Raw genomic sequence first — 13,786 nt, 5'->3', positions numbered from 1 at the left:
TATAAGTAGTTAATGGCAAAAAGAAAATAAAAAGTTCCTACCAAGTATCAGAGATTCATATACTACAAGAAATTATCATAAAACAGAAAATCATTACAAGTAAGTGGGGTTTTCTGAACCTGAGAAGTCTTTCTGCAGGAGTACTGCCATTATTATATGTACATTCAATGAAGTACACATTTAATTAATAACCCTATGTTCTTGCAAGTATCCATCAAGTATGTTGATAAAACAAGAGGTGGCCAATTTTATCCTTCCTGGTAAATAACCAGTTCCCTTCTGGAAACTCTGAATCATTTATATTTATATTTTCTGTTCACTTAAGGGTAGTCCCAATGTAATTACTAGTGGATTAAAAATGATCGTATGACTCCTGAGTAAGAAATCTGAATCAAAGACCCCAATGAAACATCCTATTAGGTGATTGTTAAAAAATGCCAAATAAACACCTAAATAATAACCAGATTTTAGAAAATGCTTGGAATTCCTCCTTTTTCTACTTTTTAAAAAGTTTATTTAAAAAAATTTTTTTTGAAAGAGAGAGAGAAAGAATCCCAAGCAGGCTCCATCCTGTCAGCACAGAGCCCCGATGCTGGGCTTAAACTCACAAACTGTGAGATCATGACCCTGAGCCAAAATCAAGAGTCTGACACTTAACTGACTGAGCCACCCAGGCACCCCCAGAAAATGCTTGAAATTTCTTTAGATGATTATTACTAAATTCAGGAAATGAGAATGTAAAATGTTTTTAAAATATGGCACCATCATGGAGTACTTCCCAAAATACTGATATTTCCTTTCAGTTAGGATCATTAGGGTAAATTTTGTAAATCATCACCATAATTTTAGTAAGGGTCACTTACAAATTGTACTTGAGTTAATTGTACTGAAAAACTCCAGAAATTACTCCAGAGTAATTTGACCTTTGCCCTGCCTAATCTTGGTGCTCAGGCTCAAATGCGATATTTGGGCACGGACTCTCACATTTGATGTGTTATCTTCTCATCTTCTTCTGAGGTCTGATTTCTATTTTAACTTCTATATCACAAAGAGTTTTAAAGAAGCCTTTTGCTAAAATGCCTCAAGGTCTTCCCCTATTCTCTTTAAAAAAGAGGAGGGCTAAATAGTATTTCAAAGTAGATATCTGTAATCCAGACTGTAGAGCCTTTTAGCTACAGAATTTAAGTTTGGCTCCAAAATGTCATCTTTTACCTCTAAGTTAAAAGCTGATACTTTGAATAAGAGTTAAACTCTTACCTGCTTTTGATAAGATGAAATTATAGAACTAACCTGCTATTCTTTGGGATAATATAAAAGTGAAATACACTTGACATCAAAACTAGCCAATTGATTTAAATGATGTGTAAATATAATAAACAATGATTAACTTTTAAGTCTTTAAAGGTGCCCTTCATTTTCAGGTTTTATATTTAATTAACCATGTAAAATAATGAAGAAACACCATGGATTACTTTAGTGGACATAGATAATCACTAAGCTGTCTAAATAGGTATTTTTGGGAGGTGTAGGGGGGTGGCCAACTTCAAATTGGACTGAAGATACATAAAAGGCAATCTCAAATACATTCACATTTGCAAGATCCTCTTCACCTAATTATTCCTTTTGATGTTCTCCAGCAATTTAACTGATCCCTTTTGTACAACATACTCGTTATGGATTACATAGCTTAAATTGACATCCAAATGCTATAAGGACTTCCAAGTCTGTGCTGTTCAGACTTCCCACCTTTATAGCCAGTGTCTGGCTGGACATCACATTTAACTGAACTTCACTCAGGACCTGCTTCCCAAAGCCTGCTTCTTCCCCAGGGCTCTAGGCTCTGGCCATCAACACTGGAATTATCCTGGATGACCTGCCCCTCCTGTCATTATAGTCACATGTGTCAATTCTGCTTCTATGTAATGTCCTTGAATCTGTCCATTTGTCTCTTTCCCCAGTTCAGCTAAATTAGTTCCAGCACTCTTATCTGATGGCTTACTCTAATGCTTTCATGTTGCCCCCAGCCTTGTTTCTCCCACCAACCCTCAGCTTCCCTCACCAAATCTATTCACTGTGTAGCCAGAGTGACCTCTCCTCCACATCAGTTCCCCACACTGCAGCCAGAGAAATATTTCTAAGGCATAGAAATAACCTTGGCACTTTTCTGATTAGAAGTTTTGAGAATTTCTTATTTCTCCCAGAATAAATTCCAAACTTATTAACACCACATATATGGTCCTTAATAATTGGGGCCCTTTATACCTCTATTCTATTATTTATTTAGTTCCTAAATGTACCATGCCCCTCTAATAGTCTGAGAGAGAGAGAAAATCCCAAGCAGGCTCCCAGCCGTCAGCCCAGAACCTGACGCGGTCTCAAACCCACGAACCGTGAGATCATGACCTGCCTGAGCCAAATCAAGAGTCAAAAGCTTAACTGACTGGGTTACCCAGGTGCCCCAATAGAATCTGGAATTTTGCCTTAATAGGAGGGTCTGTCTGAATTGATCCAACTGATTTTTCAATTTCATGCATGACAATTCAGTATAAAAGTTTTATCTTTAGCACATTCCTTTCTTTGTTTTCCTTTTGACCCTGAGCCTCCCCTTGGTTTCGGTGTCAGTTGGGTTACCCAGTTAACCACCAGCCCACTTTCATCAGAGAATCTGGTATATAGTGAATAAGATCCCTCTATTAAACTACTTGAGGTTAGGGGTGCCTGGGTGGCTCAGTTGATTAAGCATCGGACTCTTGATTCTGGCTCAGGTCATGATCTCCTGGTGATGAGGTGAGGCTCTGCCTGGGGCCCAAGTCTGTGTAGCGCTCCTTGTGGGGCTCCATGCTGAGTATGGAGTCTGCTTAAGGTTCTCTCTTAAGCCCCTCCCCTGTTCATGTGTGTGCTCTCTCTCTCAAAAACAAAAAAATACCATCTGGGGTTTAAAAAAATGATAATAACTTAGGCTAAAATCATGCCAAATGACAGAATTATATATTTTTTGTTGTTTCTGCTTATAGTAATAGCTGAGCAGAAAGAGTAGACAAAAAGAAATGAGAAATGCCCCTCTTACTCTAAATTAGACTACCTACATGAAAATTAGAGGTGGGAATTAAGAAATACATAGATTTTCTTGTGTATTATAAATATGTGCCAACAAAAGTACATCTCTGATGTCACCTACAGTTAGAAATGTCTGAAATTAACTCCAATAGCCTCTTATTAATCCATTCTGTCTTTAATGTGCTTTCTTCCAATGTTTTCATTCTTTTTCTCAAATTTACTAGATGCTTTCTTACACTTGACTTTAGGATCAAGGCATCTTGGTGGGCTCACTATAGACATAGTCTTCTCCCTTTACATCTGGTTTAAAATATAAACCATATGTAACATCAATGATATTTACAAGGTGGTTATGTTTAGATTTGGTGATCAACAAGTATCTTAAAAAGTGGAGAAAAGAAAGTTGAGAGCTGGTAGGTCAGAGGAGGTCAATTTGAGGAAGCAATTATTATGACATCTGACATTATGGCTTGTAATAAGCTTGGCCATCTGTTTCTTATAGAAGTTTTATTGTTTCTGTTGTTATTGCTGCTTCTGTCAGGAAAGAAGATCTGGAGAGTGTTTTAGAAAGCACATTTTTCATAATTTAAATGATAAATCATCTTATGTAACTATTAACTTTAGTTATATCTTTACATTGATGTAGGCAAATTCTCTGGGTAATATTACATGTATTGCCTGTATTCACATATTTGGAGACATCTAATTTTCCTTAGAGTCAATCCATGAGCATTTTTCTTGTTCAATACTTTAAAAATCTATGCTGGTGATGGATGGGCCAATTTTGCTAATGCGGGAACTAAGCAGGGAGAAACTGAGTTTCCCAAACACAGAGTCAATGTGAAGCTTCAGAGTCAGAGGATGTAGAAGATTAAAGAAATTAAGCTTTGCCAAACTAAGTTTCCTCAACTGAAGTAGCTGAATTCCTGAATCGAAGCCAGTCACTCTGAGCTCTGTGTTTTATTTACAGTGCAGCACGTTCACAATGATGTATATTACTCATGCGTATGCTCGGAGACATGTGACTGTGAAAGAAAAAAAGGAGTAGAATTCAATGGGCCAATTTTGTTGTTTAACTTTGGTCAAAGTCTTGGCTGACGTTGTTGAGATAGTTTTGCCTTGTGGATAGTTTAGTGTGTGGTGTAATGTGTCCCCCTTTCCAGGTAATTAAGAATTAAGGTTTATCTGTGCTTCTGATGAACGAAAATTCTGATGAAATAAAATTCAGTTCTTAAGTCACAGAAAAATGTATGGGTCACTTAGTAGACCAAATAAGGTCCTGAATGAAAGTCAGTAAGATTTTTTTCTTACCCTGATTTTCTACCAGAATTGAATTACATCCTGTGTTAAGGCAGGATACCTACATAATGGTAGGTAAACCAATGAACATTTTTAAGACTCACTTTTCTCTTCTGTAGAAAGAGGAGTAATGATACTTGGTCTACAGTATTGTCAGGAGAATAAAATGAGAATATATGTGAAGAGGTTAGCACAAGAATGGGAATAAAAGTTTTCAATAAATGGAGCTAGAACAATGTCAGAGCAATGAAGTCTTTGAAGATTTTATTTTCAGCAAATAGACCCATCCTATTCCTCCTTGTGGCTATTGATTTGTGTGCTTAGAGCATCCTGTAACATCTCAATCAGCTTCCATGAAAGAGACTGCCTCACCTATTTCTAGCTGCTTGCAGTGTTGTTACCATTTTGAAGGATATGGCAGCAAGGCCAAAAGTTAACACTTCCCTAACTTCTGAGTCAAAACAAACAAACAAACAAACAAACAAACAAACAAAAAACAACCCTACCATTATTCTTCTGAAGTCATTTTTTTTCCAAGAATACCTAAGCACTGAAAGAAAAAGTGCTCTTTTCTCTCCTTTCATGTTCTTAACACCTGTTGATTTGGCATTTGTTACATGCTGGTCCCAGGCAAATAAAAATGAATCTGAGATCATCTCTGCTCTGCAAAAGAATATACTGCATTGTTCACTGATATATATTTGGGAAATTACTGTAAATATATACATTTATTTCAGCAAACATCGAGGAGAACATTTTGGGGAAAGATAATCAAAGGCATGATGTTTTTCTGATAAGCTAGATGATAGGGAGGATTCCATTAAAATCCAGGAAAATTATGAGACAGAGTGCGAGCAGGGGAGGATTAGAGAGAGAGGGAGACACAGAAACCAAAGAAGGCTCCAGGCTCTCAGCTGTCAGCACAGAGCCTGATGCGGGGCTCAGACCCACGAACAACAAGATCATGACCTGAGCTGAAGTCGGGCACTTAACTGACTGAGCCACCCAGGTGTCCCACCCATTAAGCATTTATAAAACCATTGGTCAGTACTAGGCACTATGGCAAGTGACTGAGTTAGAAAATGCAGTTTTGCCCTTCAGAAGCTCGTGGTTTAATTACAGAAGAGAGAGATATGTAAGCAAATAATTACAATTAGTGGATTTATAACATTACAATATTAATAATATGTTATATATGGTTCTAAACTAAACTAATCTAGTCTAGTTACTCAGGGAGTCTCTGATTCTACCTTAGGTCTACAATCATGTGTTTCTCTCTGTGTGTGTCTATACGTGTGTCTAGTTGGGGAATCTAGAAAGTCTTCATAAATAAGACATTTGAGTTAAGTCTTGGGGAAGGGTAAGACTTCAGCAAGCTGCCGGGGGGTTGGGGACACAGGAGCATTATAGGTGAAGAAGGAAGGAAACTAAAATTCCTTAGAAAACTGCAAAGAAGGTGTCTGTTTTTCCAAATAAGAAATCCAGATGGCCAACAGACGCATGAAAAGATATTCAACATCACTTATGACCAGGGAAATACAAATCAAAACTATAATAAGATATCACCTCACACTAGTCAGAATGGCTAAAATAAACAACAAAGGAAACAACAGGTGTTGGCAAAGATGCAGAAATATTGGAAGCCCTCTTACACTTTTGGTGGGAATGCAAACTGGTGTAGCCACTCTGGAAAACAGTATAGAGGTTCCTCAAAAAGTTAAAAAAAATAGAACTCCAGCAATCGCACTACTAGGTATTTACCCAAAGGATACAAACATACTAATTTGAAGGTATACATGCACCCTGATGTTTACAGCAGTGCTATCAATGGCCATATTAAGGAAAGAGCCCAAATGTCCTTCAACTGATGAAAGGATAAAGAAGATGATAAAGATATAGATATATAGATACATATAGATGGTATAGATATAGATATATAGATACATATCAATTATATATCTATATATAATATAGATATCCATATATATATATAATGAAATATTACTTAGCCATAAAAAATAATGAAATCTTGTCATTTGCAATGACATGGATAGAGCTAGAGTGTACTATGTTAAGCAAGATAAGTTGGCCAGAGAAAGGCAAATACCATATGATTTCACTCATGTGGAACTTAAGAAACAAAACAAATGAATACAGAGGTGAGAAAAGAGAGGAAAACCAAGAAACAGACTCTTAACTATAGGAAACAAACCGATCGTTACCAGAGGGGAGGTGGGCGGGGAATGGGGAAAATAGGTGATGGGGATTAAGGGGCGTACTTCTTGTGATGAGCACCGGGGGTTATATGTAAATAATGAATCACTAAATTCTATACCTGAAACTATTAAACTAAATGGAATTTAAATAAAAACCTGAAAAAATAAAAGAAAGTGAGTGTCTGAAGTATAGTGTGTGGAGATGGGGAAGGCGATCTGGGAGCGTGAATTGCGATTTAGACATGAAAGAGAAGCGAACACTCTGGGAAAGACCAGATAATGAAAGGCTTTGTCCGAAGCAACAGGGAGTCCCTGAGGTAGCTACAGTTGCTTACTGGCTAGAGGCTGCCATGGGGGTCTGGGTCAATGTGTTGTACTAGTCTGGTTCAGTGCTGCCGGAGCTTTGGCCACCCCGTATCCCACTCCCAGCCAGCTATTTTGTTAATTTATGCCCTCAATTTCAGAAGCCCTGAAACCAAAGTCCATTGGTATTTCTTGAAATACTGTGGGAACATAAAATAACACTTTTATTTGGTTTGGAACCATTAGCTTCATCTTTGGATATAAACATAATTTAGGTCTGAAAATCAGAGACATTAAAATAGGACTATATAGGTGGAAGCATATTTCAAACTGATAAGAGATTTCTATTTTTTGAGTAATAGTTCAAGACTGGTTTCCTCTACCTTGAGTTGCTGTGAACAGTTAGCTTCCTTTGTTCTTGGAACATTAGCATGTTTGTCCATATTTCATTTACTCATTCACTAATCTCCCCCCACTGGTTGTAGAAGTTGAACAAGGGGGCACCTCGGTGGCTGTCTGTTAAGCGTCCGACTTCAGCTCAGGTCACAGTGAGTTCGAGCCCCATGTCGGCCTCTGTGCTGATAAGCTCAGAGCCTGGAGCCTGCTTCGGATTCTGTGTCTCCCTCTCTCTCTGCCCCTCCCCCGCTCATGCTCTGTCTCTCTCTGTCTCAAAAATAAATAAATTTAAAAAAACATTAAAAAAAAAAAGAAGTTGAATATGAACCCTTCCTGGGTGGCTAGTTGGTTAAGCATCTGACTCTTGATCTCAGGTCAGGTCATGATCTCACAGTTCATGAGTTTGAGCCCTGCATCAGGCTCTGTGCTGACAGTGTGGAGCCTGCTTAGGATTCTCTCTCTCTCTGCCCCTCCCCTGTGTGTTCTATCTCTCTTTCTCTCTCTGTCTCTCTTTCCCTGTCTCTCTCTCTCTCAAAATAAATACATAAACTTAAAAAAAAGAGCCCTTCTGGGAATTTGGTAAAGAATTACCTTTCCACCTGTTTCCCAGTTCACCACTCTGACATAAACACTGTTTAGAAAAACACTGTTTAGGGTGAAAGCAATGTCATTTCATACAGAGTGATGTGTGTCACAAAGTATTTGATTAACCAGGGTGGCCAAAGACAAAGTTAATTATTTGGTCAATATTTTACTAGGTCTTTCAGTTATTACCCATTTTATTTTTAATTACTATTTTCTATTCTCTCCATCTACACATCTGATGTTTTACCTGAATGTACATAAATTATAAGGTCAAATTAAAAAGCTATAAGAAAGATTAAATCATATTTTATCAGAAATCTGTACCTGGCATCATTCTTGGAAGGCATGTTTACAATTAAAAAAAAAAAAAGACAACTTTAGGGAGAAGAATTGCTTTTGATTTAACTTCACTAAGTTTCTGTCAAGTTACTTTTTATAAAACCACATCAAGATGTGACAACAGGATGATAGATAAGAACTACACAGCTTTTACATTTTGAAGGTACAAGAGGCCTCTGAAAATAGACTTCATATGAAAAGTGCAGAATCAAAGCACAGCTATGTCTATTAGTCTTTGTTGTTACTTCATTTCATAACTTTGGATTAGTCATTAAAAATGCCAAAGGAGTTATAGGTTTTCTGGAACACAACAGAGTATTATATACAAGGGCAGTTTACAAAGCTCTAGTTTATAGCTATCTTGAGGAATGGAGCTGCCCAAAAACTCTGTTCTGGGGACTTCCTCAGTTCAAAGCAACTAGCAGGAGTTTTGCTTAAATCAAACCTTAGAACTGGACTCCCTGGTTCCCAGATTGTTACGATGTATGTTTAAAAAAAACAAAAACAAAGAACTTGGGGCACTTGGGTGGCTCAGTCGGTTAAACGTCCAACTTTAGCTTCTTCCCAGAAGTTTTGAAAGGATCAAATGAGATAATCTATGTGAGGATGAGAACATTCTACACTTCTAAAAACTTTACGCATTTAACAAATATTTAGTTAGCACTTAGCACACATAGCACATGTGGTAGACACCAAAAAAAAATATGATGAATTATAAAGTTAGCATTTGGAGGATCTTGAGGTCTTGGAGAGGAGACACAGGTATCGGTAAATGACAGTAACACCATAGTGACTACTTTTCCCCTGGGGTGGAAGTTGGGGAATATTTCACAAAAGAGATGCCAATGAACTCTAACATATTAAAAGATGGCTAGGAGTTTTCCAGGCAGAAATTGTGTTAAAGGATATACAAAACAGTGGAAACAGCCTGAGTAAAGACAGAGGAGGTAAAACACATGATATAGAAGAAATGGTAAGTAGGTCATTATAGTAAAGCACAGGATGTGGGGCAGCGTGTAGCAGGAAATAAAGCCAGAAAGAAGCATATGTTGGAGTCAGATTATAAAAAACTTGGGAGTTATGGGTTCTTTTATCAGGTTAATGGTTAGCATAGAGATGCTTTAATTGGGCAAGTACTATGATGATGACAATAAGAATAGTAATAATCATTACTATTTTTATAACAATAATAATGGATAATATTTACAGAACTTCACTCTTTTTGATCGTTGAGTCGAGTAATATTCTATTGTAAATATATACCACATCTTCTTTATCCATTCATCAGTCGATGGACATTGGGATCTTTCTATGGTTTGACTATTATTGATAGTGTTGCTATAAACATTGGGGTGCATGTGCCCCCTTCAAATCAGCATTTTTGTATCCTTTGGATAAATACCTAGTAGTGCAATTGCTGGGTTGTAGGGGGCTTTTTTCCAGAGCTGTTTTCCAGAGTGGCTGCACCAATTTGCATTCCCACACTTGCAATACACTTGCAAAAGTGTTCTTCTTTCTCTACCAACATCCTCACCAACATCTGTTGTTTCCTGAGTTGTTAATTTTAGCCACTCTGACTGGTATGAGGTGGTATCTCATTGTGGTTTTGATTTGTATTTCCATGATGATGAGTGATGTTGAGCATCTTTTCATGTGTCCGTTAGCCATCTGGATATCTTCTTTTGAAGAGTGTCTCTTTATGTCTTTTGCCTATTTCTTCACTGGATTATTTGTTTTTTGGGTGTTGAGTTTGGTAAATTCTTTATAGAATTTGGATACTAACCCTTTATTCAATATGCCATTTGCAAATATCTTCTCCCATTCATCAGTTGTCTTTTAATTTCTTGATTGTTTCCTTCTCTGTGCAGAAGCATTTTATCTTGATGAGGTCCCAATAGTTCATTTTTGCTTTTGTTTCCCTTGCCCCCAGAGACATGTCTAGTAAGAAGCTGCTACAGCCGAGGTCAAACAAGTTGTTGCCTGTGTTGCCTGTGTTCTCCTCTAGGATATTGATGGCTTCTTGTATTACATTTAGGTCTTTCATTCATCTCAGATTTATTTTTGTGTATGGTGTAAGGAAGTGGTCCAGGTTCTTCTTCTGCATGTCTCTGTCCACTTTTCCCATCATCATTTGCTGAAAAGAATGTCTTTTTTCCATTGGATGCTCTTTTCTGCTTTGTCAAGGATTAGTTAGCCATACATCTGTGGGTCCATTTCTGGGTTCTCTATCCTGTTCATTGATCAATGTGTCTATTTTTGTGCCAACACCCTTGTACTTAGCATTAGTACTTACAATGTAATAAATTCTTTATAAACATCTCTTTCACTCCTTTTTAAATAAGTATTAAGCACCTATCATTTATTTACAATTTAAATGAATAAGTGAATGAGTGTGTGAATTAAAAAGCAGATGAACTAACAATAATTGTAATGCATATAACTAAACTTTACAAGCTTCCTTAATAGCCTTATCTGTCACCAGTATACTTGTGAGAGTTAGCCTTGTATAGAACTTGTGTAGCATCAACAACACACAAAAGATGTCAGGATTCTTGATTTCTCCTTTAGTGCTTCATGCCCTTCTATATCTAACCACAGTTAATAAGGTAATAAAATATGAACAACAGATACCAAATTCAGGATCCTTCTATCAGAAGATAGAACAGAAACTAACATTTACTGTTTTTAGGGTGTACTATGTTCTTTCACAAGTCATTTCATTTAATTCTTTTTAAAAAAATTTTGTAAAACATTTATTCATTTTTGAAAGACAGAGACAGAGCGTGAGCAGGGGAGGGGCAGAGAGAGAGGGAGACACAGAATCTGAAGCAGGCTCCAGGCTCTGAGCTGTCAGCACACAGTCCAATGCTGGGCCCGAACCCATGAACCGTGGGATCATGACCTGAGCCTAAGTCGGACGCTCAACAGACTGAGCCACCCAGGTGCCCCTATTTCATTTAATTCTTAACTCTGAGGTGGTGGTATTATCCCCATTTTATATCTATGAAGAAACAAAATTCAACATCTATTGAGAAACAGAGGCAGCGTTTTTCCTATTTTATATAATTGTTCATATATTTGTTTTGCCTTCTTGACTAGGATTGTTGAAAAAAGTTTCTTAACCAAAAAAAAAAAAAAAAAAACCCAAAAAAACAAAACCAAAAAAAAAAACTATTGGCTTTGTACCTATCTCTAAAATTCCCATCATACTTATACCGGGGCTATGGACATTGATACTATATGTCAACATGCAAACATAATCTGGGGGAAAAACTAAGTAAACCATAATTAATCATTAACACCTTGGTTCAGTTTGGTTTCTGAGATTTCCTATAGCAAGCAGAACCCTGAGAAAGTGAAATCTTGGTTGAAATTATTTTGAGGCACGGCCTAGTCACAGTGAAGCTTTGGCGTCTTAATCATCTGAATTATAGGAGGGGAAGAAATCTGCCAGTCCTCCATTTTCTCTAAGGTATTGAGAAGGCTGTCATTAAAAACACAAAATCAACCAAAAGGTTGGAAAAAGTGTCGATGACAAGCTTAGTTTGGAGTAGAAAACTGATCCTCAACCTCTAGAGTTCCTCCAGAGACTGTTAGTCTGTTTCCTTTTCACTTTGCATTGTCACTCATTTCCTTTTGAAAGACTTGCAGCAGTTTCTACATACAACAGAGAAATTGAAACAAATGTTAGGATTAATCAGTTTACCAACTTTTAGCCCCAGGAATTGCTGCCATCAACAGAGCCTCTGTAAAGGTCTAGGAGATGACTGGGAGCCAGCCCTGACTTAGTAAAGTCTAGGGCTCCTTTGTCATTTGTGAAGATACATTTTATCACCCTCGGCTTGTGGAATTTATAATTTCTGATGCCATTCTTGACTTTGAGCCCTGAGTCAGGCTCTGTGCTGACAGCTCAGAGCCTGGAGACTGTTTCGGATTCTGTGTTTCCCTCTCAGTCTCTGCCCCTACCCCACTTGCGCTCTGTGTCTCTCTCTCAGAAATAAATAAACATTTAAAAAAAAAAATTGGATATTTTAAATGGTAATTCCTTACCAACTTTTCTGGCTTCTAATTATTTTTCTCTCTACTGCACAGAGTATAAAATAACACTTCCATTAAATGTAGACTCAGCAGGGCGCCTGAGTGGCTCAGTGGGTTGGGCGACCCACTTCAGCTCAAGTCATGATCTCATGGTTTGTGAGTTTGAGCCCCGCGACAGGCTCTGTGCTGACAGCTGAGAGCCCAGAGCCTGCTTTGGATTCTGTGTCTCCCTCTCTCTCTGCCCCTTCTTTGCTCACGTTCTGTCTCTGTCTCTCAATAACAAATAAATGTTAAAAAAAAAAAAAAATTTAAATGTAGACTCAGCAGGCAATAGCTGTATCCTATGTTCATTTACACACGAACTATAGCAAAACTCAAAGTGAAAAATAAATAAATAAAAGGATTTTTCTTCAGTAAAAGCAGAGATTTAAAAATGCCTATTTAATCCTAAATTTTAGCTATAGTAAATGATATGGTGGTTGAATAATTTGATGCCTGAATTGAAATGGTATCTAGTCACTTAAATACATATAAGTCAACATACCAGGCAGGTGGTGAAAATCTAAATGGTGTTTTACTTAGGTAAATATATTCTGTAAGATATGTTTTCCATTCTTTGTGTTTACTGACCAGCTGTGTTCCTGACTTTCTCAGCTTCTCTCGGGTTACTAGAAGAGAAAGGTATTTCATTATAGGTTCTGAGAAGTACAAAAAATTAAGGATCAGATTCTTTATAGCAAGAGACAAAAGACCAACACCTGAATACACAGACGAGAGAAATTTCCTTTTTTAGAAAGGGAAGAACTGGCAAAATTATTCCTGTCTCACCATTTCAGAACTCAAGATTGCTTTGGGTCAGGTTAGACCCCTGCAGACTAAATTACAGGGCAGAATTAAGCCCATGGTTCAAATGATTAGAGAAATAAATTGCTGGCATGTGTGGATGAATGGAAATAAGGATGTGGAACCCATGTTTTACAGATGGTCTTCTTGAACACAATGTAGTGTCATTCTAAATGAGCCCAGAGAGCAGTTCTAGCCTGTGTTATTCATCATCCATATTTTATTTTTGATTTATATATTTTTTTCAGGTATGGTATTTATTATTCAGCTTCTTGTTGCTGAAAACCAGGGCCTCTATTTTTATCTCTGAATAAGTGTCCAAGAAACCATACCTGTTTCCTTGATGCAGATATCTTAAATTTAAATGTAATAGCAAAATTGTTCTTTTTCTCTGTTTCATTTTGCTTGGGCATTTGTGTCCCATATATCCAGTATCAAAGGATATTATATATTAGCTACATATTAGCTATCATCATTTGTTTCAGGAACTACAATAAGAAGTGTACCACAAATTAGAATCTTATGTTCATGTTCAAAACCCAATCACAGAATCAGCATGCTAGTGCAGGCAGAAGCCACAGGAATGCCCATCTGATGTTCCTTGTTCTTGATGAGGAGAGAGAGGACCCATAATTTTTGAGGGACTTGCCCAAAACTATACAAAAAGTTTAAGTACAGCCAGGTTGAGGATTGAGATTTCTGACCCCTAG

At 37.3% G+C, this 13,786-nt stretch overlaps 1 protein-coding gene across 7 annotated transcripts in view; it reads left to right on the top strand.

Moving 5' to 3' along the window:
• PTGER3 (prostaglandin E receptor 3) overlaps positions 1 to 13,786 on the top strand; it is a 180,011-nt gene that overhangs the window by 105,147 nt on the left and 61,078 nt on the right. The window lies entirely within an intron of this gene.

Source organism: Panthera tigris, chromosome C1 (assembly GCF_018350195.1).
Source record: "Panthera tigris isolate Pti1 chromosome C1, P.tigris_Pti1_mat1.1, whole genome shotgun sequence".
Lineage (NCBI taxonomy): Eukaryota > Metazoa > Chordata > Mammalia > Carnivora > Felidae > Panthera > Panthera tigris.
The sequence above is the reverse complement of the archived record's forward strand: the minus strand, read 5'-3'. Positions and strand labels throughout refer to the sequence as shown.